General features: G+C 35.6%; 60 non-coding genes across 60 annotated transcripts; all 60 read left to right on the top strand.

Annotated features, from left to right (window-relative positions):
* Nucleotides 1-555: 555 nt before the first annotated feature.
* On the top strand, nucleotides 556-628 carry TRNAT-UGU (transfer RNA threonine (anticodon UGU)). Its single transcript has one exon. It is a non-coding gene; the product is annotated as a tRNA-Thr (tRNA).
* Nucleotides 629-761: 133 nt separating this feature from the next.
* TRNAT-AGU (transfer RNA threonine (anticodon AGU)) lies at nucleotides 762-834 on the top strand. The gene has a single exon. It is a non-coding gene; the product is annotated as a tRNA-Thr (tRNA).
* A 132-nt stretch (nucleotides 835-966) lies between these two features.
* On the top strand, nucleotides 967-1,040 carry TRNAT-UGU (transfer RNA threonine (anticodon UGU)). Its single transcript has one exon. It is a non-coding gene; the product is annotated as a tRNA-Thr (tRNA).
* Nucleotides 1,041-1,206: 166 nt separating this feature from the next.
* Nucleotides 1,207-1,279, top strand: TRNAT-AGU (transfer RNA threonine (anticodon AGU)). The gene has a single exon. It is a non-coding gene; the product is annotated as a tRNA-Thr (tRNA).
* A 133-nt stretch (nucleotides 1,280-1,412) lies between these two features.
* TRNAT-AGU (transfer RNA threonine (anticodon AGU)) lies at nucleotides 1,413-1,485 on the top strand. Its single transcript has one exon. It is a non-coding gene; the product is annotated as a tRNA-Thr (tRNA).
* A 545-nt stretch (nucleotides 1,486-2,030) lies between these two features.
* Nucleotides 2,031-2,103, top strand: TRNAT-UGU (transfer RNA threonine (anticodon UGU)). The gene has a single exon. It is a non-coding gene; the product is annotated as a tRNA-Thr (tRNA).
* Nucleotides 2,104-2,681: 578 nt separating this feature from the next.
* TRNAT-UGU (transfer RNA threonine (anticodon UGU)) lies at nucleotides 2,682-2,754 on the top strand. The gene has a single exon. It is a non-coding gene; the product is annotated as a tRNA-Thr (tRNA).
* A 372-nt stretch (nucleotides 2,755-3,126) lies between these two features.
* On the top strand, nucleotides 3,127-3,199 carry TRNAT-AGU (transfer RNA threonine (anticodon AGU)). Its single transcript has one exon. It is a non-coding gene; the product is annotated as a tRNA-Thr (tRNA).
* A 133-nt stretch (nucleotides 3,200-3,332) lies between these two features.
* On the top strand, nucleotides 3,333-3,405 carry TRNAT-UGU (transfer RNA threonine (anticodon UGU)). The gene has a single exon. It is a non-coding gene; the product is annotated as a tRNA-Thr (tRNA).
* A 166-nt stretch (nucleotides 3,406-3,571) lies between these two features.
* TRNAT-AGU (transfer RNA threonine (anticodon AGU)) lies at nucleotides 3,572-3,644 on the top strand. The gene has a single exon. It is a non-coding gene; the product is annotated as a tRNA-Thr (tRNA).
* Nucleotides 3,645-3,777: 133 nt separating this feature from the next.
* On the top strand, nucleotides 3,778-3,850 carry TRNAT-AGU (transfer RNA threonine (anticodon AGU)). The gene has a single exon. It is a non-coding gene; the product is annotated as a tRNA-Thr (tRNA).
* A 133-nt stretch (nucleotides 3,851-3,983) lies between these two features.
* Nucleotides 3,984-4,056, top strand: TRNAT-UGU (transfer RNA threonine (anticodon UGU)). Its single transcript has one exon. It is a non-coding gene; the product is annotated as a tRNA-Thr (tRNA).
* A 133-nt stretch (nucleotides 4,057-4,189) lies between these two features.
* On the top strand, nucleotides 4,190-4,262 carry TRNAT-AGU (transfer RNA threonine (anticodon AGU)). Its single transcript has one exon. It is a non-coding gene; the product is annotated as a tRNA-Thr (tRNA).
* A 134-nt stretch (nucleotides 4,263-4,396) lies between these two features.
* On the top strand, nucleotides 4,397-4,469 carry TRNAT-UGU (transfer RNA threonine (anticodon UGU)). The gene has a single exon. It is a non-coding gene; the product is annotated as a tRNA-Thr (tRNA).
* A 166-nt stretch (nucleotides 4,470-4,635) lies between these two features.
* On the top strand, nucleotides 4,636-4,708 carry TRNAT-AGU (transfer RNA threonine (anticodon AGU)). The gene has a single exon. It is a non-coding gene; the product is annotated as a tRNA-Thr (tRNA).
* Nucleotides 4,709-4,841: 133 nt separating this feature from the next.
* TRNAT-AGU (transfer RNA threonine (anticodon AGU)) lies at nucleotides 4,842-4,914 on the top strand. The gene has a single exon. It is a non-coding gene; the product is annotated as a tRNA-Thr (tRNA).
* A 133-nt stretch (nucleotides 4,915-5,047) lies between these two features.
* On the top strand, nucleotides 5,048-5,120 carry TRNAT-UGU (transfer RNA threonine (anticodon UGU)). Its single transcript has one exon. It is a non-coding gene; the product is annotated as a tRNA-Thr (tRNA).
* A 133-nt stretch (nucleotides 5,121-5,253) lies between these two features.
* TRNAT-AGU (transfer RNA threonine (anticodon AGU)) lies at nucleotides 5,254-5,326 on the top strand. The gene has a single exon. It is a non-coding gene; the product is annotated as a tRNA-Thr (tRNA).
* Nucleotides 5,327-5,459: 133 nt separating this feature from the next.
* TRNAT-UGU (transfer RNA threonine (anticodon UGU)) lies at nucleotides 5,460-5,532 on the top strand. Its single transcript has one exon. It is a non-coding gene; the product is annotated as a tRNA-Thr (tRNA).
* Nucleotides 5,533-5,904: 372 nt separating this feature from the next.
* Nucleotides 5,905-5,977, top strand: TRNAT-AGU (transfer RNA threonine (anticodon AGU)). The gene has a single exon. It is a non-coding gene; the product is annotated as a tRNA-Thr (tRNA).
* Nucleotides 5,978-6,110: 133 nt separating this feature from the next.
* Nucleotides 6,111-6,183, top strand: TRNAT-UGU (transfer RNA threonine (anticodon UGU)). The gene has a single exon. It is a non-coding gene; the product is annotated as a tRNA-Thr (tRNA).
* Nucleotides 6,184-6,349: 166 nt separating this feature from the next.
* TRNAT-AGU (transfer RNA threonine (anticodon AGU)) lies at nucleotides 6,350-6,422 on the top strand. The gene has a single exon. It is a non-coding gene; the product is annotated as a tRNA-Thr (tRNA).
* A 133-nt stretch (nucleotides 6,423-6,555) lies between these two features.
* TRNAT-UGU (transfer RNA threonine (anticodon UGU)) lies at nucleotides 6,556-6,628 on the top strand. The gene has a single exon. It is a non-coding gene; the product is annotated as a tRNA-Thr (tRNA).
* A 133-nt stretch (nucleotides 6,629-6,761) lies between these two features.
* Nucleotides 6,762-6,834, top strand: TRNAT-AGU (transfer RNA threonine (anticodon AGU)). Its single transcript has one exon. It is a non-coding gene; the product is annotated as a tRNA-Thr (tRNA).
* A 133-nt stretch (nucleotides 6,835-6,967) lies between these two features.
* Nucleotides 6,968-7,040, top strand: TRNAT-UGU (transfer RNA threonine (anticodon UGU)). The gene has a single exon. It is a non-coding gene; the product is annotated as a tRNA-Thr (tRNA).
* Nucleotides 7,041-7,412: 372 nt separating this feature from the next.
* On the top strand, nucleotides 7,413-7,485 carry TRNAT-AGU (transfer RNA threonine (anticodon AGU)). The gene has a single exon. It is a non-coding gene; the product is annotated as a tRNA-Thr (tRNA).
* A 133-nt stretch (nucleotides 7,486-7,618) lies between these two features.
* Nucleotides 7,619-7,691, top strand: TRNAT-UGU (transfer RNA threonine (anticodon UGU)). Its single transcript has one exon. It is a non-coding gene; the product is annotated as a tRNA-Thr (tRNA).
* Nucleotides 7,692-7,857: 166 nt separating this feature from the next.
* On the top strand, nucleotides 7,858-7,930 carry TRNAT-AGU (transfer RNA threonine (anticodon AGU)). The gene has a single exon. It is a non-coding gene; the product is annotated as a tRNA-Thr (tRNA).
* A 339-nt stretch (nucleotides 7,931-8,269) lies between these two features.
* On the top strand, nucleotides 8,270-8,342 carry TRNAT-UGU (transfer RNA threonine (anticodon UGU)). Its single transcript has one exon. It is a non-coding gene; the product is annotated as a tRNA-Thr (tRNA).
* Nucleotides 8,343-8,508: 166 nt separating this feature from the next.
* TRNAT-AGU (transfer RNA threonine (anticodon AGU)) lies at nucleotides 8,509-8,581 on the top strand. Its single transcript has one exon. It is a non-coding gene; the product is annotated as a tRNA-Thr (tRNA).
* A 166-nt stretch (nucleotides 8,582-8,747) lies between these two features.
* TRNAT-AGU (transfer RNA threonine (anticodon AGU)) lies at nucleotides 8,748-8,820 on the top strand. The gene has a single exon. It is a non-coding gene; the product is annotated as a tRNA-Thr (tRNA).
* A 133-nt stretch (nucleotides 8,821-8,953) lies between these two features.
* TRNAT-UGU (transfer RNA threonine (anticodon UGU)) lies at nucleotides 8,954-9,026 on the top strand. Its single transcript has one exon. It is a non-coding gene; the product is annotated as a tRNA-Thr (tRNA).
* A 133-nt stretch (nucleotides 9,027-9,159) lies between these two features.
* On the top strand, nucleotides 9,160-9,232 carry TRNAT-AGU (transfer RNA threonine (anticodon AGU)). Its single transcript has one exon. It is a non-coding gene; the product is annotated as a tRNA-Thr (tRNA).
* A 133-nt stretch (nucleotides 9,233-9,365) lies between these two features.
* Nucleotides 9,366-9,438, top strand: TRNAT-UGU (transfer RNA threonine (anticodon UGU)). The gene has a single exon. It is a non-coding gene; the product is annotated as a tRNA-Thr (tRNA).
* Nucleotides 9,439-9,810: 372 nt separating this feature from the next.
* On the top strand, nucleotides 9,811-9,883 carry TRNAT-AGU (transfer RNA threonine (anticodon AGU)). The gene has a single exon. It is a non-coding gene; the product is annotated as a tRNA-Thr (tRNA).
* A 133-nt stretch (nucleotides 9,884-10,016) lies between these two features.
* On the top strand, nucleotides 10,017-10,089 carry TRNAT-UGU (transfer RNA threonine (anticodon UGU)). The gene has a single exon. It is a non-coding gene; the product is annotated as a tRNA-Thr (tRNA).
* Nucleotides 10,090-10,255: 166 nt separating this feature from the next.
* On the top strand, nucleotides 10,256-10,328 carry TRNAT-AGU (transfer RNA threonine (anticodon AGU)). Its single transcript has one exon. It is a non-coding gene; the product is annotated as a tRNA-Thr (tRNA).
* A 339-nt stretch (nucleotides 10,329-10,667) lies between these two features.
* Nucleotides 10,668-10,740, top strand: TRNAT-UGU (transfer RNA threonine (anticodon UGU)). Its single transcript has one exon. It is a non-coding gene; the product is annotated as a tRNA-Thr (tRNA).
* A 166-nt stretch (nucleotides 10,741-10,906) lies between these two features.
* On the top strand, nucleotides 10,907-10,979 carry TRNAT-AGU (transfer RNA threonine (anticodon AGU)). The gene has a single exon. It is a non-coding gene; the product is annotated as a tRNA-Thr (tRNA).
* A 578-nt stretch (nucleotides 10,980-11,557) lies between these two features.
* Nucleotides 11,558-11,630, top strand: TRNAT-AGU (transfer RNA threonine (anticodon AGU)). The gene has a single exon. It is a non-coding gene; the product is annotated as a tRNA-Thr (tRNA).
* A 133-nt stretch (nucleotides 11,631-11,763) lies between these two features.
* On the top strand, nucleotides 11,764-11,836 carry TRNAT-AGU (transfer RNA threonine (anticodon AGU)). Its single transcript has one exon. It is a non-coding gene; the product is annotated as a tRNA-Thr (tRNA).
* A 372-nt stretch (nucleotides 11,837-12,208) lies between these two features.
* Nucleotides 12,209-12,281, top strand: TRNAT-AGU (transfer RNA threonine (anticodon AGU)). Its single transcript has one exon. It is a non-coding gene; the product is annotated as a tRNA-Thr (tRNA).
* Nucleotides 12,282-12,925: 644 nt separating this feature from the next.
* TRNAT-AGU (transfer RNA threonine (anticodon AGU)) lies at nucleotides 12,926-12,998 on the top strand. The gene has a single exon. It is a non-coding gene; the product is annotated as a tRNA-Thr (tRNA).
* A 133-nt stretch (nucleotides 12,999-13,131) lies between these two features.
* On the top strand, nucleotides 13,132-13,204 carry TRNAT-UGU (transfer RNA threonine (anticodon UGU)). Its single transcript has one exon. It is a non-coding gene; the product is annotated as a tRNA-Thr (tRNA).
* Nucleotides 13,205-13,370: 166 nt separating this feature from the next.
* TRNAT-AGU (transfer RNA threonine (anticodon AGU)) lies at nucleotides 13,371-13,443 on the top strand. Its single transcript has one exon. It is a non-coding gene; the product is annotated as a tRNA-Thr (tRNA).
* A 132-nt stretch (nucleotides 13,444-13,575) lies between these two features.
* On the top strand, nucleotides 13,576-13,648 carry TRNAT-AGU (transfer RNA threonine (anticodon AGU)). The gene has a single exon. It is a non-coding gene; the product is annotated as a tRNA-Thr (tRNA).
* A 151-nt stretch (nucleotides 13,649-13,799) lies between these two features.
* Nucleotides 13,800-13,872, top strand: TRNAT-AGU (transfer RNA threonine (anticodon AGU)). The gene has a single exon. It is a non-coding gene; the product is annotated as a tRNA-Thr (tRNA).
* Nucleotides 13,873-14,038: 166 nt separating this feature from the next.
* TRNAT-AGU (transfer RNA threonine (anticodon AGU)) lies at nucleotides 14,039-14,111 on the top strand. The gene has a single exon. It is a non-coding gene; the product is annotated as a tRNA-Thr (tRNA).
* An 892-nt stretch (nucleotides 14,112-15,003) lies between these two features.
* TRNAT-AGU (transfer RNA threonine (anticodon AGU)) lies at nucleotides 15,004-15,076 on the top strand. The gene has a single exon. It is a non-coding gene; the product is annotated as a tRNA-Thr (tRNA).
* Nucleotides 15,077-15,822: 746 nt separating this feature from the next.
* Nucleotides 15,823-15,895, top strand: TRNAT-AGU (transfer RNA threonine (anticodon AGU)). Its single transcript has one exon. It is a non-coding gene; the product is annotated as a tRNA-Thr (tRNA).
* Nucleotides 15,896-16,778: 883 nt separating this feature from the next.
* Nucleotides 16,779-16,851, top strand: TRNAT-AGU (transfer RNA threonine (anticodon AGU)). The gene has a single exon. It is a non-coding gene; the product is annotated as a tRNA-Thr (tRNA).
* Nucleotides 16,852-16,984: 133 nt separating this feature from the next.
* Nucleotides 16,985-17,057, top strand: TRNAT-UGU (transfer RNA threonine (anticodon UGU)). Its single transcript has one exon. It is a non-coding gene; the product is annotated as a tRNA-Thr (tRNA).
* Nucleotides 17,058-17,223: 166 nt separating this feature from the next.
* On the top strand, nucleotides 17,224-17,296 carry TRNAT-AGU (transfer RNA threonine (anticodon AGU)). Its single transcript has one exon. It is a non-coding gene; the product is annotated as a tRNA-Thr (tRNA).
* Nucleotides 17,297-17,428: 132 nt separating this feature from the next.
* Nucleotides 17,429-17,501, top strand: TRNAT-AGU (transfer RNA threonine (anticodon AGU)). The gene has a single exon. It is a non-coding gene; the product is annotated as a tRNA-Thr (tRNA).
* Nucleotides 17,502-17,652: 151 nt separating this feature from the next.
* Nucleotides 17,653-17,725, top strand: TRNAT-AGU (transfer RNA threonine (anticodon AGU)). The gene has a single exon. It is a non-coding gene; the product is annotated as a tRNA-Thr (tRNA).
* Nucleotides 17,726-17,891: 166 nt separating this feature from the next.
* Nucleotides 17,892-17,964, top strand: TRNAT-AGU (transfer RNA threonine (anticodon AGU)). The gene has a single exon. It is a non-coding gene; the product is annotated as a tRNA-Thr (tRNA).
* An 892-nt stretch (nucleotides 17,965-18,856) lies between these two features.
* TRNAT-AGU (transfer RNA threonine (anticodon AGU)) lies at nucleotides 18,857-18,929 on the top strand. The gene has a single exon. It is a non-coding gene; the product is annotated as a tRNA-Thr (tRNA).
* Nucleotides 18,930-19,675: 746 nt separating this feature from the next.
* Nucleotides 19,676-19,748, top strand: TRNAT-AGU (transfer RNA threonine (anticodon AGU)). The gene has a single exon. It is a non-coding gene; the product is annotated as a tRNA-Thr (tRNA).
* Nucleotides 19,749-20,153: 405 nt separating this feature from the next.
* Nucleotides 20,154-20,226, top strand: TRNAT-AGU (transfer RNA threonine (anticodon AGU)). The gene has a single exon. It is a non-coding gene; the product is annotated as a tRNA-Thr (tRNA).
* Nucleotides 20,227-20,640: 414 nt separating this feature from the next.
* On the top strand, nucleotides 20,641-20,713 carry TRNAT-AGU (transfer RNA threonine (anticodon AGU)). The gene has a single exon. It is a non-coding gene; the product is annotated as a tRNA-Thr (tRNA).
* The last annotated feature ends 1,440 nt before the right edge of the window (nucleotides 20,714-22,153 follow it).

The raw sequence follows: 22,153 nt of genomic DNA on the forward strand, positions 1-22,153 counted from the left end.
ATTTCGAAGCTGTTAAATTTATAAAAATTAAAAATAATAGTTGATTTAGATATGCATTTATGCAAACAATAGAGAAAAAGTTCCGATGAGATAATTTAGTTAATTTACTGGAATATTCAGAATTCATATCGCTTCAAAGCAATGGCTCCGTGGCTTATTGGTTAAAGCGACTGTCTAGTAAACAGGGGATCATGAGTTCGATTCTCGTCGGAGCCTCGCTGTTATGTTACTTGAACTAGATTTCGTAGCTATTAAATTTTGAAAAATAAAAACAATAGGGTAAAAATTCTGATGAGTTAATTTAGTTAAATTACTGGACTATTCAGCATTCATGTCGCTTCAAAGCAAGGGCTCCGTGGCTTAGTGGTTAAAGCGACCGTCTAGTCAACAGGAGAGCATGAGTTCGATTCTCGTCGGAGCCTTGCTGTTATGTTAATTGATCTAGATTTCGTAGCTATTAAAGTTTGAAAAATTAAAACAATAGGGTAAAAATTCCAATGAGTTAATTTAGTTAAATTACTGAAATATTCTGCATTCATATCGCTTCAATGCAAGGGCTCTGTGGCTTAGTGGTTAAAGCGCCTGTCTTGTAAACAGGAGATAATGAGTTCGATTCTCGTCGGAGCCTCGCTGTTATATTACTTGAACTAGATTTCGTAGCTATTAAATTTTGAAAAATTAAAATAATAGGTCAAAAGTTCCGATGAGATAATTTAGTTAAATTACTGGAATATTCAGCATTCATGTCGCTTCAAAGCAAGGGTTCCGTGGCTTAGTGGTTAAAGCGCCTGTCTAGTAAACAGGAGATCATGAGTTCGATTCTCGTCGGAGCCTCGCTGTTATGTTACTTGAACTAGATTTCGTAGCTATATAATATTGAAAAATTAAAATAATAGGGCAAAAGTTTCGATGAGATAATTTAGTTAATTTACTGAAATATTCTGCATTCATATCGCTTCAAAGCAAGGACTCCGTGGCTTAGTGATTAAAGCGCCTGTCTTGTAAACAGGAGGTCATGAGTTCGATTCTCGTCGGAGCCTCGCTGTTATATTACTTGAACTAGATTTCGTAGCTATTAAATTTTGAAAAATTGAAAATAATTGTTGATTTAGATATGCATATATGCAAACAATAGTGTAAAAGTTCCGATGATATAATTTAGTTAATTTACTGAAATATTCAGAATTCATATCACTTCAAAGCAAGGGCTCCGTGGCTTAGTGGTTTAAGCGCCTGTCTAGTAAACAGGAGATCATGAGTTCGATTCTCGTCGGAGCCTCGCTGTTAAGTTACTTGAACTAAACTTCGTAGCTATATAATTTTGAAAAATTAAAATAATAGGGCAAAAGTTCCGATGAGATAATTTAGTTAAATTACTGGAATATTCAGCATTCAAGTCGCTTCAAAGCAAGGGCTCCGTGGCTTAGTGGTTAAAGCGCCTGTCTAGTAAACAGGAGATCATGAGTTCGATTCTCGTCGGAGCCTCGCTGTTATGTTACTTGAACTAGATTTCGTAGCTATATAATTTCGAAAAATTAAAATAATAGGGCAAAAGTTTCGATGAGATAATTTAGTTAATTTACTGAAATATTCTGCATTCATATCGCTTCAATGCAAGGCCTTCGTGGCTTAGTGGTTAAAGCGCCTGTCTAGTAAACAGGAGATCATGAGTTCGATTCTCGTCGGAGCCTCGCTGTTATGTTACTTGAACTAGATTTCGTAGCTATTAAATTTTGAAAAATAAAAACAATAGGGTAAAAATTCCGAAGGGTTAATTTAGTTAAATTACTGGACTATTCAGCATTCATGTCGCTTCAAAGCAAGGGCTCCGTGGCTTAGTGGTTAAAGCGACTGTCTAGTCAACAGGAGAGCATGAGTTCGATTCTCGTCGGAGCCTTGCTGTTATGTTAATTGATCTAGATTTCGTAGCTATTAAAGTTTGAAAAATTAAAACAATAGGGTAAAAATTCCAATGAGTTAATTTAGTTAAATTACTGAAATATTCTGCATTCATATCGCTTCAATGCAAGGGCTCTGTGGCTTAGTGGTTAAAGCGCCTGTCTTGTAAACAGGAGATAATGAGTTCGATTCTCGTCGGAGCCTCGCTGTTATATTACTTGAACTAGATTTCGTAGCTATTAAATTTTGAAAAATTGAAAATAATTGTTGATTTAGATATGCATATATGCAGACAATAGTGTAAAAGTTCCGATGAGATAATTTAGTTAATTTACTGAAATATTCAGAATTCATATCACTTCAAAGCAAGGGCTCCGTTGCTTAGTGGTTTAAGCGCCTGTCTAGTAAACAGGAGATCATGAGTTCGATTCTCGTCGGAGCCTCGCTGTTAAGTTACTTGAACTAGACTTCGTAGCTATATAATTTTGAAAAATTAAAATAATAGGTCAAAAGTTCCGATGAGATAATTTAGTTAAATTACTGGAATATTCAGCATTCATGTCGCTTCAAAGCAAGGGCTCCGTGGCTTAGTGGTTAAAGCGACTGTCTAGTCAACAGGAGAGCATGAGTTCGATTCTCGTCGGAGCCTTGCTGTTATGTTAATTGATCTAGATTTCGTAGCTATTAAAGTTTGAAAAATTAAAACAATAGGGTAAAAATTCCAATGAGTTAATTTAGTTAAATTACTGAAATATTCTGCATTCATATCGCTTCAATGCAAGGGCTCTGTGGCTTAGTGGTTAAAGCGCCTGTCTTGTAAACAGGAGATAATGAGTTCGATTCTCGTCGGAGCCTCGCTGTTATATTACTTGAACTAGATTTCGTAGCTATTAAATTTTGAAAAATTGAAAATAATTGTTGATTTAGATATGCATATATGCAGACAATAGTGTAAAAGTTCCGATGAGATAATTTAGTTAATTTACTGAAATATTCAGAATTCATATCACTTCAAAGCAAGGGCTCCGTTGCTTAGTGGTTTAAGCGCCTGTCTAGTAAACAGGAGATCATGAGTTCGATTCTCGTCGGAGCCTCGCTGTTAAGTTACTTGAACTAGACTTCGTAGCTATATAATTTTGAAAAATTAAAATAATAGGTCAAAAGTTCCGATGAGATAATTTAGTTAAATTACTGGAATATTCAGCATTCATGTCGCTTCAAAGCAAGGGCTCCGTGGCTTAGTGGTTAAAGCGCCTGTCTAGTAAACAGGAGATCATGAGTTCGATTCTCGTCGGAGCCTCGCTGTTATGTTACTTGAACTAGATTTCGTAGCTATATAATATTGAAAAATTAAAATAATAGGGCAAAAGTTTCGATGAGATAATTTAGTTAATTTACTGAAATATTCTGCATTCATATCGCTTCGAAGCAACGGCTCCGTGGCTTAGTGATTAAAGCGCCTGTCTTGTAAACAGGAGGTCATGAGTTCGATTCTCGTCGGAGCCTCGCTGTTATATTACTTGAACTAGATTTCGTAGCTATTAAATTTTGAAAAATTGAAAATAATTGTTGATTTAGATTTGCATATATGCAAACAATAGTGTAAAAGTTCCGATGAGATAATTTAGTTAATTTACTGAAATATTCAGAATTCATATCACTTCAAAGCAAGGGCTCCGTGGCTTAGTGGTTTAAGCGCCTGTCTAGTAAACAGGAGATCATGAGTTCGATTCTCGTCGGAGCCTCGCTGTTAAGTTACTTGAACTAGACTTCGTAGCTATATAATTTTGAAAAATTAAAATAATAGGGCAAAAGTTCCGATGAGATAATTTGGTTAAATTACTGGAATATTCAGCATTCATGTCGCTTCAAAGCAAGGGCTCCGTGGCTTAGTGGTAAAAGCGCCTGTCTAGTAAACAGGAGATCATGAGTTCGATTCTCGTCGGAGCCTCGCTGTTATGTTACTTGAACTAGATTTCGTAGCTATATAATATTGAAAAATTAAAATAATAGGGAAAAAGTTTCGATGAGATAATTTAGTTAATTTACTGAAATATGCTGCATTCATATCGCTTCAAAGCAACGGCTTCGTGGCTTAGTGATTAAAGCGCCTGTCTTGTAAACAGGAGGTCATGAGTTCGATTCTCGTCGGAGCCTCGCTGTCATATTACTTGAACTAGATTTCGTAGCTATTAAATTTTGAAAAATTAAAATAATAGGGCAAAAGTTCCGATGAGATAATTTAGTTAAATTAATGGAATATTCAGCATTCATGTCGCTTCAAAGCAAGGGTTCCGTGGCTTAGTGGTTAAAGCGCCTGTCTAGTAAACAGGAGATCATGAGTTCGATTCTCGTCGGAGCCTCGCTGTTATGTTACTTGAACTAGATTTCGTAGCTATATAATATTGAAAAATTTAAAATAATAGGGCAAAAGTTTCGATGAGATAATTTAGTTAATTTACTGAAATATTCTGCATTCATATCGCTTCGAAGCAACGGCTCCGTGGCTTAGTGATTAAAGCGCCTGTCTTGTAAACAGGAGGTCATGAGTTCGATTCTCGTCGGAGCCTCGCTGTTATATTACTTGAACTAGATTTCGTAGCTATTAAATTTTGAAAAATTGAAAATAATTGTTGATTTAGATTTGCATATATGCAAACAATAGTGTAAAAGTTCCGATGAGATAATTTAGTTAATTTACTGAAATATTCAGAATTCATATCACTTCAAAGCAAGGGCTCCGTGGCTTAGTGGTTTAAGCGCCTGTCTAGTAAACAGGAGATCATGAGTTCGATTCTCGTCGGAGCCTCGCTGTTAAGTTACTTGAACTAGACTTCGTAGCTATATTATTTTGAAAAATTAAAATAATAGGGCAAAAGTTCCGATGAGATAATTTGGTTAAATTACTGGAATATTCAGCATTCATGTCGCTTCAAAGCAAGGGCTCCGTGGCTTAGTGGTAAAAGCGCCTGTCTAGTAAACAGGAGATCATGAGTTCGATTCTCGTCGGAGCCTCGCTGTTATGTTACTTGAACTATATTTCGTAGCTATATAATATTGAAAAATTAAAATAATAGGGCAAAAGTTTCGATGAGATAATTTAGTTAATTTACTGAAATATGCTGCATTCATATCGCTTCAAAGCAACGGCTCCGTGGCTTAGTGATTAAAGCGCCTGTCTTGTAAACAGGAGGTCATGAGTTCGATTCTCGTCGGAGCCTCGCTGTTATATTACTTGAACTAGATTTCGTAGCTATTAAATTTTGAAAAATTAAAATAATAGGGCAAAAGTTCCGATGAGATAATTTAGTTAAATCAATGGAATATTCAGCATTCATGTCGCTTCAAAGCAAGGGTTCCGTGGCTTAGTGGTTAAAGCGCCTGTCTAGTAAACAGGAGATCATGAGTTCGATTCTCGTCGGAGCCTCGCTGTTATGTTAATTGAACTAGATTTCGTAGCTATATAATATTGAAAAATTAAAATAATAGGGCAAAAGTTTCGATGAGATAATTTAGTTAATTTACTGAAATATTCTGCATTCATATCGCTTCAAAGCAAGGGTTCTGTGGCTTAGTGATTAAAGCGCCTGTCTTGTAAACAGGAGGTCATGAGTTCGATTCTCGTCGGAGCCTCGCTGTTATATTACTTGAACTAGATTTCGTAGCTATTAAATTTTGAAAAATTGAAAATAATTGTTGATTTAGATTTGCATATATGCAAACAATAGTGTAAAAGTTCCGATGAGATAATTTAGTTAATTTACTGAAATATTCAGAATTCATATCACTTCAAAGCAAGGGCTCCGTTGCTTAGTGGTTTAAGCGCCTGTCTAGTAAACAGGAGATCATGAGTTCGATTCTCGTCGGAGCCTCGCTGTTAAGTTACTTGAACTAGACTTCGTAGCTATATAATTTTGAAAAATTAAAATAATAGGTCAAAAGTTCCGATGAGATAATTTAGTTAAATTACTGGAATATTCAGCATTCATGTCGCTTCAAAGCAAGGGCTCCGTGGCTTAGTGGTTAAAGCGCCTGTCTAGTAAACAGGAGATCATGAGTTCGATTCTCGTCGGAGCCTCGCTGTTATGTTACTTGAACTAGATTTCGTAGCTATATAATATTGAAAAATTAAAATAATAGGGCAAAAGTTTCGATGAGATAATTTAGTTAATTTACTGAAATATTCTGCATTCATATCGCTTCGAAGCAACGGCTCCGTGGCTTAGTGATTAAAGCGCCTGTCTTGTAAACAGGAGGTCATGAGTTCTATTCTCGTCGGAGCCTCGCTGTTATATTACTTGAACTAGATTTCGTAGCTATTAAATTTTGAAAAATTGAAAATAATTGTTGATTTAGATTTGCATATATGCAAACAATAGTGTAAAAGTTCCGATGAGATAATTTAGTTAATTTACTGAAATATTCAGCATTCATGTCGCTTCAAAGCAAGGGCTCCGTGGCTTAGTGGTTAAAGCGCCTGTCTAGTAAACAGGAGATCATGAGTTCGATTCTCGTCGGAGCCGCGCTGTTATGTTACTTGAACTAGATTTCGTAGCTATATAATATTGAAAAATTAAAATAATAGGGCAAAAGTTTCGATGAGATAATTTAGTTAATTTACTGAAATATGCTGCATTCCTATCGCTTCAAAGCAACGGCTCCGTGGCTTAGTGATTAAAGCGCCTGTCTTGTAAACAGGCGGTCATGAGTTCGATTCTCGTCGGAGCCTCGCTGTTATATTACTTGAACTAGATTTCGTAGCTATTAAATTTTGAAAAATTAAAATAATAGGGCAAAAGTTCCGATGAGATAATTTAGTTAAATTAATGGAATATTCAGCATTCATGTCGCTTCAAAGCAAGGGTTCCGTGGCTTAGTGGTTAAAGCGCCTGTCTAGTAAACAGGAGATCATGAGTTCGATTCTCGTCGGAGCCTCGGTGTTATGTTACTTGAACTAGATTTCGTAGCTATATAATATTGAAAAATTAAAATAATAGGGCAAAAGTTTCGATGAGATAATTTAGTTAATTTACTGAAATATTCTGCATTCATATCGCTTCAAAGCAAGGGTTCTGTGGCTTAGTGATTAAAGCGCCTGTCTTGTAAACAGGAGGTCATGAGTTCGATTCTCGTCGGAGCCTCGCTGTTATATTACTTGAACTAGATTTCGTAGCTATTAAATTTTGAAAAATTGAAAAAAATTGTTGATTTAGATTTGCATATATGCAAACAATAGTGTAAAAGTTCCGATGAGATAATTTAGTTAATTTACTGAAATATTCAGAATTCATATCACTTCAAAGCAAGGGCTCCGTGGCTTGGTGGTTTAAGCGCCTGACTAGTAAACAGGAGATCATGAGTTCGATTCTCGTCGGAGCCTCGCTGTTAAGTTACTTGAACTAGACTTCGTAGCTATATAATATTGAAAAATTAAAATAATAGGGCAAAAGTTTCGATGAGATAATTTAGTTAATTTACTGAAATATTCAGCATTCATGTCGCTTCAATGCAAGGGCTCCGTGGCTTAGTGGTTAAAGCGCCTGTCTAGTAAACAGGAGATCATGAGTTCGATTCTCGTCGGAGCCTCGCTGTTATGTTACTTGAACTAGATTTCGTAGCTATATAATATTGAAAAATTAAAATAATAGGGCAAAAGTTTCGATGAGATAATTTAGTTAATTTACTGAAATATTCTGCATTCATATCGCTTCAAAGCAAGGGTTCCGTGGCTTAGTGATTAAAGCGCCTGTCTTGTAAACAGGAGGTCATGAGTTCGATTCTCGTCGGAGCCTCGCTGTTATATTACTTGAACTAGATTTCGTAGCTATTAAATTTTGAAAAATTGAAAATAATTATTGATTTAGATATGCATATATGCAGACAATAGTGTAAAAGTTCCGATGAGATAATTTAGTTAATTTACTGAAATATTCAGAATTCATATCATTTCAAAGCAAAGGCTCCGTGGCTTAGTGGTTTAAGCGCCTGTCTAGTAAACAGGAGATCATGAGTTCGATTCTCGTCGGAGCCTCGCTGTTAAGTTACTTGAACTAGACTTCGTAGCTATATAATTTTGAAAAATTAAAATAATAGGGCAAAAGTTCCGATGAGATAATTAAGTTAAATTACTGGAATATTCAGCATTTATGTCGCTTCAAAGCAAGGGCTCCGTGGCTTAGTGGTTAAAGCGCCTGTCTAGTAAACAGGAGATCATGAGTCTGATTCTCGTCGGAGCCTCGCTGTTATGTTACTTGAACTAGATTTCGTAGCTATATAATATTGAAAAATTAAAATAATAGGGCAAAAGTTTCGATGAGATAATTTAGTTAATTTACTGAAATATTCTGCATTCATATCGCTTCAAAGCAACGGCTCCGTGGCTTAGTGATTAAAGCGCCTGTCTTGTAAACAGGAGGTCATGAGTTCGATTCTCGTCGGAGCCTCGCTGTTATATTACTTGAACTAGATTTCGTAGCTATTAAATTTTGAAAAATTGAAAATAATTGTTGATTGAGATTTGCATATATGCAAACAATAGTGTAAAAGTTCCGATGAGATAATTTAGTTAATTTACTGAAATATTCAGAATACATATCACTTCAAAGCAAAGGCTCCGTGGCTTAGTGGTTTAAGCGCCTGTCTAGTAAACAGGAGATCATGAGTTCGATTCTCGTCGGAGCCTCGCTGTTATATTACTTGAACTAGATTTCGTAGCTATTAAATTTTGAAAAATTGAAAATAATTGTTGATTTAGATTTGCATATATGCAAACAATAGTGTAAAAGTTCCGATGAGATAATTTAGTTAATTTACTGAAATATTCAGCATTCATGTCGCTTCAAAGCAAGGGCTCCGTGGCTTAGTGGTTAAAGCGCCTGTCTAGTAAACAGGAGATCATGAGTTCGATTCTCGTCGGAGCCGCGCTGTTATGTTACTTGAACTAGATTTCGTAGCTATATAATATTGAAAAATTAAAATAATAGGGCAAAAGTTTCGATGAGATAATTTAGTTAATTTACTGAAATATGCTGCATTCCTATCGCTTCAAAGCAACGGCTCCGTGGCTTAGTGATTAAAGCGCCTGTCTTGTAAACAGGCGGTCATGAGTTCGATTCTCGTCGGAGCCTCGCTGTTATATTACTTGAACTAGATTTCGTAGCTATTAAATTTTGAAAAATTAAAATAATAGGGCAAAAGTTCCGATGAGATAATTTAGTTAAATTAATGGAATATTCAGCATTCATGTCGCTTCAAAGCAAGGGTTCCGTGGCTTAGTGGTTAAAGCGCCTGTCTAGTAAACAGGAGATCATGAGTTCGATTCTCGTCGGAGCCTCGGTGTTATGTTACTTGAACTAGATTTCGTAGCTATATAATATTGAAAAATTAAAATAATAGGGCAAAAGTTTCGATGAGATAATTTAGTTAATTTACTGAAATATTCTGCATTCATATCGCTTCAAAGCAAGGGTTCTGTGGCTTAGTGATTAAAGCGCCTGTCTTGTAAACAGGAGGTCATGAGTTCGATTCTCGTCGGAGCCTCGCTGTTATATTACTTGAACTAGATTTCGTAGCTATTAAATTTTGAAAAATTGAAAAAAATTGTTGATTTAGATTTGCATATATGCAAACAATAGTGTAAAAGTTCCGATGAGATAATTTAGTTAATTTACTGAAATATTCAGAATTCATATCACTTCAAAGCAAGGGCTCCGTGGCTTGGTGGTTTAAGCGCCTGACTAGTAAACAGGAGATCATGAGTTCGATTCTCGTCGGAGCCTCGCTGTTAAGTTACTTGAACTAGACTTCGTAGCTATATAATATTGAAAAATTAAAATAATAGGGCAAAAGTTTCGATGAGATAATTTAGTTAATTTACTGAAATATTCAGCATTCATGTCGCTTCAATGCAAGGGCTCCGTGGCTTAGTGGTTAAAGCGCCTGTCTAGTAAACAGGAGATCATGAGTTCGATTCTCGTCGGAGCCTCGCTGTTATGTTACTTGAACTAGATTTCGTAGCTATATAATATTGAAAAATTAAAATAATAGGGCAAAAGTTTCGATGAGATAATTTAGTTAATTTACTGAAATATTCTGCATTCATATCGCTTCAAAGCAAGGGTTCCGTGGCTTAGTGATTAAAGCGCCTGTCTTGTAAACAGGAGGTCATGAGTTCGATTCTCGTCGGAGCCTCGCTGTTATATTACTTGAACTAGATTTCGTAGCTATTAAATTTTGAAAAATTGAAAATAATTGTTGATTTAGATATGCATATATGCAGACAATAGTGTAAAAGTTCCGATGAGATAATTTAGTTAATTTACTGAAATATTCAGAATTCATATCATTTCAAAGCAAAGGCTCCGTGGCTTAGTGGTTTAAGCGCCTGTCTAGTAAACAGGAGATCATGAGTTCGATTCTCGTCGGAGCCTCGCTGTTAAGTTACTTGAACTAGACTTCGTAGCTATATAATTTTGAAAAATTAAAATAATAGGGCAAAAGTTCCGATGAGATAATTAAGTTAAATTACTGGAATATTCAGCATTTATGTCGCTTCAAAGCAAGGGCTCCGTGGCTTAGTGGTTAAAGCGCCTGTCTAGTAAACAGGAGATCATGAGTCTGATTCTCGTCGGAGCCTCGCTGTTATGTTACTTGAACTAGATTTCGTAGCTATATAATATTGAAAAATTAAAATAATAGGGCAAAAGTTTCGATGAGATAATTTAGTTAATTTACTGAAATATTCTGCATTCATATCGCTTCAAAGCAACGGCTCCGTGGCTTAGTGATTAAAGCGCCTGTCTTGTAAACAGGAGGTCATGAGTTCGATTCTCGTCGGAGCCTCGCTGTTATATTACTTGAACTAGATTTCGTAGCTATTAAATTTTGAAAAATTGAAAATAATTGTTGATTGAGATTTGCATATATGCAAACAATAGTGTAAAAGTTCCGATGAGATAATTTAGTTAATTTACTGAAATATTCAGAATACATATCACTTCAAAGCAAAGGCTCCGTGGCTTAGTGGTTTAAGCGCCTGTCTAGTAAACAGGAGATCATGAGTTCGATTCTCGTCGGAGCCTCGCTGTTAAGTTACTTGAACTAGACTTCGTAGCTATATAATTTTGAAAAATTAAAATAATTGGGCAAAAGTTCCGATGAGATAATTTAGTTAAATTACTGGAATATTCAGCATTCATGTCGCTTCAAAGCAAGGGCTCCGTGGCTTAGTGGTTAAAGCGCCTGTCTAGTAAACAGGAGATCATGAGTTCGATTCTCGTCGGAGATTCGCTGTTATGTTACTTGAACTAGATTTCGTAGCTATATAATATTGAAAAATTGAAAATAATTGTTGATTTAGATTTGCATATATGCAAACAATAGTGTAAAAGTTCCGATGAGATAATTTAGTTAATTTACTGAAATATTCAGAATTCATGTCTTTTCAAAGCAAGGGCTCCGTGGCTTAGTGGTTTAAGCGCCTGTCTAGTAAACAGGAGATCATGAGTTCGTTTCTCGTCGGAGCCTCGCTGTTAAGTTACTTGAACTAGACTTCGTAGCTATATAATTTTGAAAAATTAAAATAATAGGGCAAAAGTTCCGATGAGATAATTTAGTTAAATTACTTGAATATTCAGCATTCATGTCGCTTCAAAGCAAGGGCTCCGTGGCTTAGTGGTTAAAGCGCCTGTCTAGTAAACAGGAGATCATGAGTTCGATTCTCGTCGGAGCCTCGCTGTTATATTACTTGAACTAGATTTCGTAGCTATTAAATTTTGAAAAATTAAAATAATAGGGCAAAAGTTCCGATGAGATAATTTAGTTAAATTACTGGAATATTCAGCATTCATGTCGCTTCAAAGCAAGGGTTCCGTGGCTTAGTGGTTAAAGCGCCTGTCTAGTAAACAGGAGATCATGAGTTCGATTCTCGTCGGAGCCTCGCTGTTATGTTACTTGAACTAGATTTCGTAGCTATATAATATTGAAAAATTAAAATAATAGGGCAAAAGTTTCGATGAGATAATTTAGTTAATTTACTGAAATATTCTGCATTCATATCGCTTCACAGCAAAGGCTCCGTGGCTTAGTGGTTAAAGCGCCTGTCTAGTAAACAGGAGATCATGAGATCGATTTTTGTCGGAGCCTCGCAGTTATGTTACTTGAACTAGATTTCGTAGCCGTTAAATTTATAAAAATTAAAAATAATAGTTGATTTAGATATGCATTTATGCAAACAATAGTGTAAAAGTTCCGATGAGATAATTTAGATAATTTACTGAAATATTCAGCATTCATATGGCTTCAAAGCAAGGGCTTCGTGGCTTAGTGGTTAAAGCGCCTGTCTAGTAAACAGGAGATCATGAGTTCGATTCTCGTCGGAGCCTCGCTGTTATGTTACTTGAACTAGATTTCGTAGCTGTTAAATTTTGAAAAATTAAAAATAATAGTTGATTTAAATACGGATTTATGCAAACAATAGAGTAAATGTTTCGATGAGATAGTTTAGTACAATTACTGGAATATTCAGAATTCATATCGCTTCAAAGCAATGGCTCCGTGGCTGATTGGTTAAAGCGCCTGTCTAGTAAACAGGAAATCATGAGTTCGGTTCTCGTCGGAGCCTCGCTGTTATGTTACTTGAACTAGATTTCGTAGCTGTTAAATTAATAAGAATTAAAAATAATAGTTGATTTAGATATGCATTTATGCAAACAATAGAGAAAAAGTTCCGATAAGATAATTTAGTTAATTTACAGGAATATTCAGAATTCATATCGCTTCAAAGCCATGGCTCCGTGGCTTATTGGTTAAAGCGCCTGTTTTGTAAACAGGAAATCATGAGTTCGGTTCTCGTCGGAGCCTCGCTGTTGTGTTACTTGAACTAGAGTTCGTAGCCATTAAATTTTGAAAAATTAAAAATAATAGTTCATTTAGATATGCATATATGCAAACAATAGTGTAAAAGTTCCGATGAGATAATTTAGTTAATTTACTGGCATATTCAGAATTCATATCGCTTCAAAGCAATGGCTCCGTGGCTTATTGGTTAAAGCGCCTGTCTAGTAAACAGGAGATCATGAGTTCGATTCTCGTCGGAGCCTCGCTGTTATGTTACTTGAACTAGATTTCGTAGCTATATAATATTGAAAAATTAAAATAATAGGGCAAAAGTTTCGATGAGATAATTTAGTTAATTTACTGAAATATTCTGCATTCATATCGCTTCAAAGCAACGGCTCCGTGGCTTAGTGATTAAAGCGCCTGTCTTGTAAACAGGAGGTCATGAGTTCGATTCTCGTCGGAGCCTCGCTGTTATATTACTTGAACTATATTTCGTAGCTATTAAATTTTGAAAAATTGAAAATAATTGTTGATTTAGATTTGCATATATGCAAAAAATAGTGTAAACGTTCCGATGAGATAATTTAGTTAATTTACTGAAATATTCAGAATTCATATCACTTCAAAGCAAGGGCTCCGTGGCTTAGTGGTTTAAGCGCCTGTCTAGTAAACAGGAGATCATGAGTTCGATTCTCGTCGGAGCCTCGCTGTTAAGTTACTTGAACTAGACTTCGTAGCTATATAATTTTGAAAAATTAAAATAATAGGGCAAAAGTTCCGATGAGATAATTGGTTAAATTACTGGAATATTCAGCATTCATGTCGCTTCAATGCAAGGGTTCCGTGGCTTAGTGGTTAAAGCGCCTGTCTAGTAAACAGGAGATCATGAGTTCGATTCTCGTCGGATTCTCGCTGTTATGTTACTTGAACTAGATTTCGTAGCTATATAATATTGAAAAATTAAAATAATAGGGCAAAAGTTCCGATGAGATAATTTAGTTAAATTACTGAAATTACTGAAATTACTGAAATATTCTGCATTCATATCGCTTCACAGCAAAGGCTGCGTAGCTTAGTGGTTATAGCACCTGTCTAGTAAACAGGAGATCATGAGTTCGATTCTCGTCGGAGCCTCGCTGTTATGTTACTTGAACTAGATTTCGTAGCCGTTAAATTTATAAAAATTAAAAATAATAGTTGATTTAGATATGCATTTATGCAAACAATAGTGTAAAAGTTCCGATGAGATAATTTAGATAATTTACTGAAATATCCAGCATTCATATCGCTTCAAAGCAAGGGCTTCGTGGCTTAGTGGTTAAAGCGCCTGTCTAGTAAACAGGAGATCATGAGTTCGATTCTCGTCGGAGCCTCGCTGTTATGTTACTTGAACTAGATTTCGTAGCTGTTAAATTTTGAAAAATTAAAAATAATAGTTGATTTAAATACGGATTTATGCAAACAATAGAGTAAAAGTTCCGATGAGATAATTTAGTACAATTACTGGAATATTCAGAATTCATATCGCTTCAAAGCAATGGCTCCGTGGCTGATTGGTTAAAGCGCCTGTCTAGTAAACAGGAAATCATGAGTTCGGTTCTCGTCGGAGCCTCGCTGTTATGTTACTTTAACTAGATTTCGTAGCTGTTAAATTTATAAGAATTAAAAATAATAGTTGATTTAGATATGCATTTATGCAAACAATAGAGAAAAAGTTCCGATAAGATAATTTAGTTAATTTACTGGAATATTCAGAATTCATATCGCTTCAAAGCCATGGCTCCGTGGCTTATTGGTTAAAGCGCCTGTCTTGTAAACAGGAGATCATGAGTTCGGTTCTCGTCGGAGCCTCGCTGTTGTGTTACTTGAACTAGAGTTCGTAGCCATTAAATTTTGAAAAATTAAAAATAATAGTTCATTTAGATATGCATATATGCAAACAATAGTGTAAAAGTTCCGATGAGATAATTTAGTTAATTTACTGGCATATTCAGAATTCATATCGCTTCAAAGCAATGGCTCCGTGGCTTATTGGTTAAAGCGCCTGTCTAGTAAACAGGGGATCATGAGTTCGATTCTCGTCGGAGCCTCGCTGTTATGTTACTTGAACTAGATTTCGTAGGTGTTAAACTTTGAAAAATTAAAAATAATAGTTGATTTAGATATGCATTTTTGCAAACAATAGAGTAAAAGTTCCGATGAGATTATTTAATTAAATTACTGAAAATACTGAAATATTCTGCATTCATATCGCTTCACAGCAAAGGCTGCGTAGCTTAGTGGTTATAGCACCTGTCTAGTAAACAGGAGATCATGAGTTCGATTCTCGTCGGAGCCTCACTTTTAAAAAGTTCAGCTAGCTAATTGGACCAAGTCATCTTGCGACTTATTGCCCCTTATCTAACGCCTTTACAATGCATAGAGGGGTGGTGGCTAGCCCCTATGCCACAGCTAACCGACAGCGCCCTATACTAACTATTACCGTTAACCTCTGCAAGTTTTGATGGAAAGGAGAAACCGGGTTAGACCGTGGAGGAAAACTCCATTAACAAGCGGGGAGAGAACTTGCAAACTCTACGCAGAAGGATTTCTTCCCAGATTTTTCACCCGGTGCTACAGTCCGGGATCGAACCCGGGATCCTCTTGCTGCGAGGCGAAAGCGCTAACCGCTACGACACCCCACCTTATGTTACTTGAACTAGATTTCGTAGCTGTTAAATTTTGAAAAATTAAAAATAATAGTTGATTTAGATATGCATTTATGCAAACAATAGAGAAAAAGTTCCGATGAGATAATTTAGTTAAATTACTGGAATATTCAGAATTCATATCGCTTCAAAGCAATGGCTCCGTGGCTTTTTGGTTAAAGCGCCTGTCTTGTAAACAGGAGATCATGAGTTCGATTCTCGTCGGAGTCTCGCGGTTATGTTACTTGAACTAGAGTTCGTAGCTATTAAATTTTGAAAAATTTAAAATAATAGTTGATTTAGATATGCATATATGCAATCAATAGTGTAAAAGTTCCGATGAGATAATTTAGATAATTTACTGAAATATTCAGCATTCAAATCGCTTCAAAGCAAGGGCTTCGTGGCTTAGTGGTTAAAGCGCCTGTCTAGTAAACAGGAGATCATGAGTTCGATTCTCGTCGGAGCCTCGCTGTTATGTTACTTGAACTAGATTTCGTAGCTATTAAATTTTGAAAAATTAATAATAATAGTTGATTTAGATATGCATATATGCAAACAATAGTGTAAAAGTTCCGATGAGATAATTTAGTTAAATTACTGGAATATTCAGAATTCATATCGCTTCAAAGCAATGGCTCCGTGGCTTATTGGTTAAAGCGCCTGTCTAGTAAACAGGGAATAATGAGTTCGATTCTCGTCGGAGCCTCGCTGTTATGTTACTTGAACTAGATTTCGTAGCTGTTAAATTTATAAAAATTAAAAATAATAGTTGATTTAGATATGCATATATGCAATCAATAGTGTAAAAGTTCCGATGAGAAAATTTAGTTAATTTACTGAAATATTCTGCATTCATATCGCTTTACAGCAAAGGCTCCGTGGCTTAGTGGTTAAAGCGCCTGTTTAGTAAACAGGAGATCATGAGTTCGGTTCTCGTCGGAGCCTCGCTGTTATGTTACTTGAACTAGATTTCGTAGCTGTTAAATTAATAAGAATTAAAAATAATAGTTGATTTAGATATGCATTTATGCAAACAATAGAGAAAAAGTTCCGATAAGATAATTTAGTTAATTTACAGGAATATTCAGAATTCATATCGCTTCAAAGCCATGGCTCCGTGGCTTATTGGTTAAAGCGCCTGTCTTGTAAACAGGAAATCATGAGTTCGGTTCTCGTCGGAGCCTCGCTGTTGTGTTACTTGAACTAGAGCTCGTAGCCATTAAATTTTGAAAAATTAAAAATAATAGTTCATTTAGATATGCATATATGCAAACAATAGTGTAAAAGTTCCGATGAGATAATTTAGTTAATTTACTGGCATATTCAGAATTCATATCGCTTCAAAGCAATGGCTCCGTGGCTTATTGGTTAAAGCGCCTGTCTAGTAAACAGGAGATCATGAGTTCGATTCTCGTCGGAGCCTCGCTGTTATGTTACTTGAACTAGATTTCGTAGCTATATAATATTGAAAAATTAAAATAATAGGGCAAAAGTTTCGATGAGATAATTTAGTTAATTTACTGAAATATTCTGCATTCATATCGCTTCAAAGCAACGGCTCCGTGGCTTAGTGATTAAAGCGCCTGTCTTGTAAACAGGAGGTCATGAGTTCGATTCTCGTCGGAGCCTCGCTGTTATATTACTTGAACTATATTTCGTAGCTATTAAATTTTGAAAAATTGAAAATAATTGTTGATTTAGATTTGCATATATGCAAACAATAGTGTAAACGTTCCGATGAGATAATTTAGTTAATTTACTGAAATATTCAGAATTCATATCACTTCAAAGCAAGGGCTCCGTGGCTTAGTGGTTTAAGCGCCTGTCTAGTAAACAGGAGATTATGAGTTCGATTCTCGTCGGAGCCTCGCTGTTAAGTTACTTGAACTAGACTTCGTAGCTATATAATTTTGAAAAATTAAAATAATAGGGCAAAAGTTCCGATGAGATAATTGGTTAAATTACTGGAATATTCAGCATTCATGTCGCTTCAAAGCAAGGGTTCCGTGGCTTAGTGGTTAAAGCGCCTGTCTAGTAAACAGGAGATCATGAGTTCGATTCTCGTCGGATTCTCGCTGTTATGTTACTTGAACTAGATTTCGTAGCTATATAATATTGAAAAATTAAAATAATAGGGCAAAAGTTCCGATGAGATAATTTAGTTAAATTACTGAAATTACTGAAATTACTGAAATATTCTGCATTCATATCGCTTCACAGCAAAGGCTGCGTAGCTTAGTGGTTATAGCACCTGTCTAGTAAACAGGAGATCATGAGTTCGATTCTCGTCGGAGCCTCGCTGTTATGTTACTTGAACTAGATTTCGTAGCCGTTAAATTTATAAAAATTAAAAATAATAGTTGATTTAGATATGCATTTATGCAAACAATAGTGTAAAAGTTCCGATGAGATAATTTAGATAATTTACTGAAATATCCAGCATTCATATCGCTTCAAAGCAAGGGCTTCGTGGCTTAGTGGTTAAAGCGCCTGTCTAGTAAACAGGAGATCATGAGTTCGATTCTCGTCGGAGCCTCGCTGTTATGTTACTTGAACTAGATTTCGTAGCTGTTAAATTTTGAAAAATTAAAAATAATAGTTGATTTAAATACGGATTTATGCAAACAATAGAGTAAAAGTTCCGATGAGATAATTTAGTACAATTACTGGAATATTCAGAATTCATATCGCTTCAAAGCAATGGCTCCGTGGCTGATTGGTTAAAGCGCCTGTCTAGTAAACAGGAAATCATGAGTTCGGTTCTCGTCGGAGCCTCGCTGTTATGTTACTTTAACTAGATTTCGTAGCTGTTAAATTTATAAGAATTAAAAATAATAGTTGATTTAGATATGCATTTATGCAAACAATAGAGAAAAAGTTCCGATAAGATAATTTAGTTAATTTACTGGAATATTCAGAATTCATATCGCTTCAAAGCCATGGCTCCGTGGCTTATTGGTTAAAGCGCCTGTCTTGTAAACAGGAGATCATGAGTTCGGTTCTCGTCGGAGCCTCGCTGTTGTGTTACTTGAACTAGAGTTCGTAGCCATTAAATTTTGAAAAATTAAAAATAATAGTTCATTTAGATATGCATATATGCAAACAATAGTGTAAAAGTTCCGATGAGATAATTTAGTTAATTTACTGGCATATTCAGAATTCATATCGCTTCAAAGCAATGGCTCCGTGGCTTATTGGTTAAAGCGCCTGTCTAGTAAACAGGGGATCATGAGTTCGATTCTCGTCGGAGCCTCGCTGTTATGTTACTTGAACTAGATTTCGTATGTGTTAAACTTTGAAAAATTAAAAATAATAGTTGATTTAGATATGCATTTTTGCAAACAATAGAGTAAAAGTTCCGATGAGATTATTTAATTAAATTACTGAAAATACTGAAATATTCTGCATTCATATCGCTTCACAGCAAAGGCTGCGTAGCTTAGTGGTTATAGCACCTGTCTAGTAAACAGGAGATCATGAGTTCGATTCTCGTCGGAGCCTCACTTTTAAAAAGTTCAGCTAGCTAATTGGACCAAGTCATCTTGCGACTTATTGCCCCTTATCTAACGCCTTTACAATGCATAGAGGGGTGGTGGCTAGCCCCTATGCCACAGCTAACCGACAGCGCCCTATACTAACTATTACCGTTAACCTCTGCAAGTTTTGATGGAAAGGAGAAACCGGGTTAGACCGTGGAGGAAAACTCCATTAACAAGCGGGGAGAGAACTTGCAAACTCTACGCAGAAGGATTTCTTCCCAGATTTTTCACCCGGTGCTACAGTCCGGGATCGAACCCGGGATCCTCTTGCTGCGAGGCGAAAGCGCTAACCGCTACGACACCCCACCTTATGTTACTTGAACTAGATTTCGTAGCTGTTAAATTTTGAAAAATTAAAAATAATAGTTGATTTAGATATGCATTTATGCAAACAATAGAGAAAAAGTTCCGATGAGATAATTTAGTTAAATTACTGGAATATTCAGAATTCATATCGCTTCAAAGCAATGGCTCCGTGGCTTTTTGGTTAAAGCGCCTGTCTTGTAAACAGGAGATCATGAGTTCGATTCTCGTCGGAGTCTCGCGGTTATGTTACTTGAACTAGAGTTCGTAGCTATTAAATTTTGAAAAATTTAAAATAATAGTTGATTTAGATATGCATATATGCAATCAATAGTGTAAAAGTTCCGATGAGATAATTTAGATAATTTACTGAAATATTCAGCATTCAAATCGCTTCAAAGCAAGGGCTTCGTGGCTTAGTGGTTAAAGCGCCTGTCTAGTAAACAGGAGATCATGAGTTCGATTCTCGTCGGAGCCTCGCTGTTATGTTACTTGAACTAGATTTCGTAGCTATTAAATTTTGAAAAATTAATAATAATAGTTGATTTAGATATGCATATATGCAAACAATAGTGTAAAAGTTCCGATGAGATAATTTAGTTAAATTACTGGAATATTCAGAATTCATATCGCTTCAAAGCAATGGCTCCGTGGCTTATTGGTTAAAGCGCCTGTCTAGTAAACAGGGAATAATGAGTTCGATTCTCGTCGGAGCCTCGCTGTTATGTTACTTGAACTAGATTTCGTAGCTGTTAAATTTATAAAAATTAAAAATAATAGTTGATTTAGATATGCATATATGCAATCAATAGTGTAAAAGTTCCGATGAGAAAATTTAGTTAATTTACTGAAATATTCTGCATTCATATCGCTTTACAGCAAAGGCTCCGTGGCTTAGTGGTTAAAGCGCCTGTTTAGTAAACAGGAGATCATGAGATCGATTCTCGTCGGAGCCTCGCTGTTATGTTACTTGAACTAGATTTCGTAGCTGTTAAATTTTGAAAAATTAAAAATAATAGTTGATTTAGATATGCATTTTTGCAAACAATAGAGTAAAAGTTCCGATGAGATAATTTAGTTAAATTACGAAAATTACTGAAATATTCTGCATTCATATTGCTTCACAGCAAAGGCTCCGTAGCTTAGTGGTTATAGCACCTGTCTAGTAAAAAGGGAATCATGAGTTCGATTCTCGTCGGAGCCTCGCTGTTATGTTACTTGAACTAGATTTCGTTGCTGTTAAATTTATAAAAATTAAAAATAATAGTTGAGTTAGATATGCATATATGCAATCAATAGTGTAAAAGTTCCGATGAGAAAATTTAGTTAATTTACTGAAATATTCTGCATTCATATCGCTTCACAGCAAAGGCTCCGTGGCTAAGTGGTTAAAGCGCCTGTTTAGTAAACAGGAGATCATGAGATCGATTCTCGTCGGAGCCTCGCTGTTATGTTACTTGAACTAGATTTCGTAGCTGTTAAATTTTGAAAAATTAAAAATAATAGTTGATTTAGATATGCATTTTTGCAAACAATAGAGTAAAAGTTCCGATGAGATAATTTAGTTAAATTACGAAAATTACTGAAATATTCTGCATTCATATTGCTTCACAGCAAAGGCTCCGTAGCTTAGTAGTTATAGCACCTGTCTAGTAAACAGGAAATCATGAGTTCGATTCTCGTCGGAGCCTCGCTGTTATGTTACTTGAACTAGATTTCGTAGCTGTTAAATTTATAAAAATTAGAAATAATAGTTGATTTAGATATGCATATATGCAATCAATAGTGTAAAAGTTCCGATGAGAAAATTTAGTTAATTTACTGAAATATTCTGCATTCATATCGCATCACAGCAAAGGCTCCGTGGCTTAGTGGTTAAAGCGCCTGTTTAGTAAACAGGAGATCATGAGATCGATTGTCGTCGGAGCCTCGCTGTTATGTTACTTGAACTAGATTTCGTAGCTGTTAAATTTTGAAAAATTAAAAATAATAGTTGATTTAGATGAGCATTTATGCAAACAATAGTGTAAAAGTTCCGATGAGATAATTTACTGAAATATTCAGAATTCATATCGCTTCAAAGCAAGGCCTTCGTGGCTTAGTGGTTAAAGCGCCTGTCTAGTAAACAGGAGATCATGAGCTCGTTTCTCGTCGGAGCCTCGCTGTTATGTTACTTGAACTAGATTTCGTAGCTGTTAAATTTTGAAAAATTAAAAATAATTGTTGATTTAAATTCGCATTTATGCAAACAATAGAGTAAAAGTTCCGATGAGATAATTTAGTACAGTTACTGGAATATTCAGAATTCATATCGCTTCAAAGCAATGGCTCCGTGGCTTATTGGTTAAAGCGCCTGTCTAGTAAACAGGAGATCATGAGTTCGGTTCTCGTTGGAGCCTCGCTGTTATGTTACTTGAACTAGATTTCGAAGCTGTTAAATTTATAAAAATTAAAAATAATAGTTGTTTTAGATATGCATTTATGCAAACAATAGAGAAAAAGTTCCGATGAGATAATTTAGTTAATTTACTGGAATATTCAGAATTCATATCGCTTCAAAGCAATGGCTCCGTGGCTTATTGGTTAAAGCGCCTGTCTAGTAAACAGGGGAACATGAGTTCGATTCTCGTCAGAGCCTCGCTGTTATGTTACTTGAACTAGATTTCGTAGGTGTTAAATTTTGAAAAATTAATAATAATAGTTGATTTAGATATGCATATATGCAAACAATAGTGTAAAAGTTCCGATGAGATAATTTAGTTAAATTACTGGAATATTCAGAATTCATATCGCTTCAAAGCAATGGCTCCGTGGCTTATTGGTTAAAGCGCCTGTCTAGTAAACAGGGAATAATGAGTTCGATTCTCGTCGGAGCCTCGCTGT

This window comes from Phalangium opilio, unplaced genomic scaffold, assembly GCF_054372755.1.
Source record: "Phalangium opilio isolate 3A_F unplaced genomic scaffold, DU_Popi_V2 ptg000092l_1, whole genome shotgun sequence".
Taxonomy (NCBI): Eukaryota; Metazoa; Arthropoda; class Arachnida; order Opiliones; family Phalangiidae; genus Phalangium; species Phalangium opilio.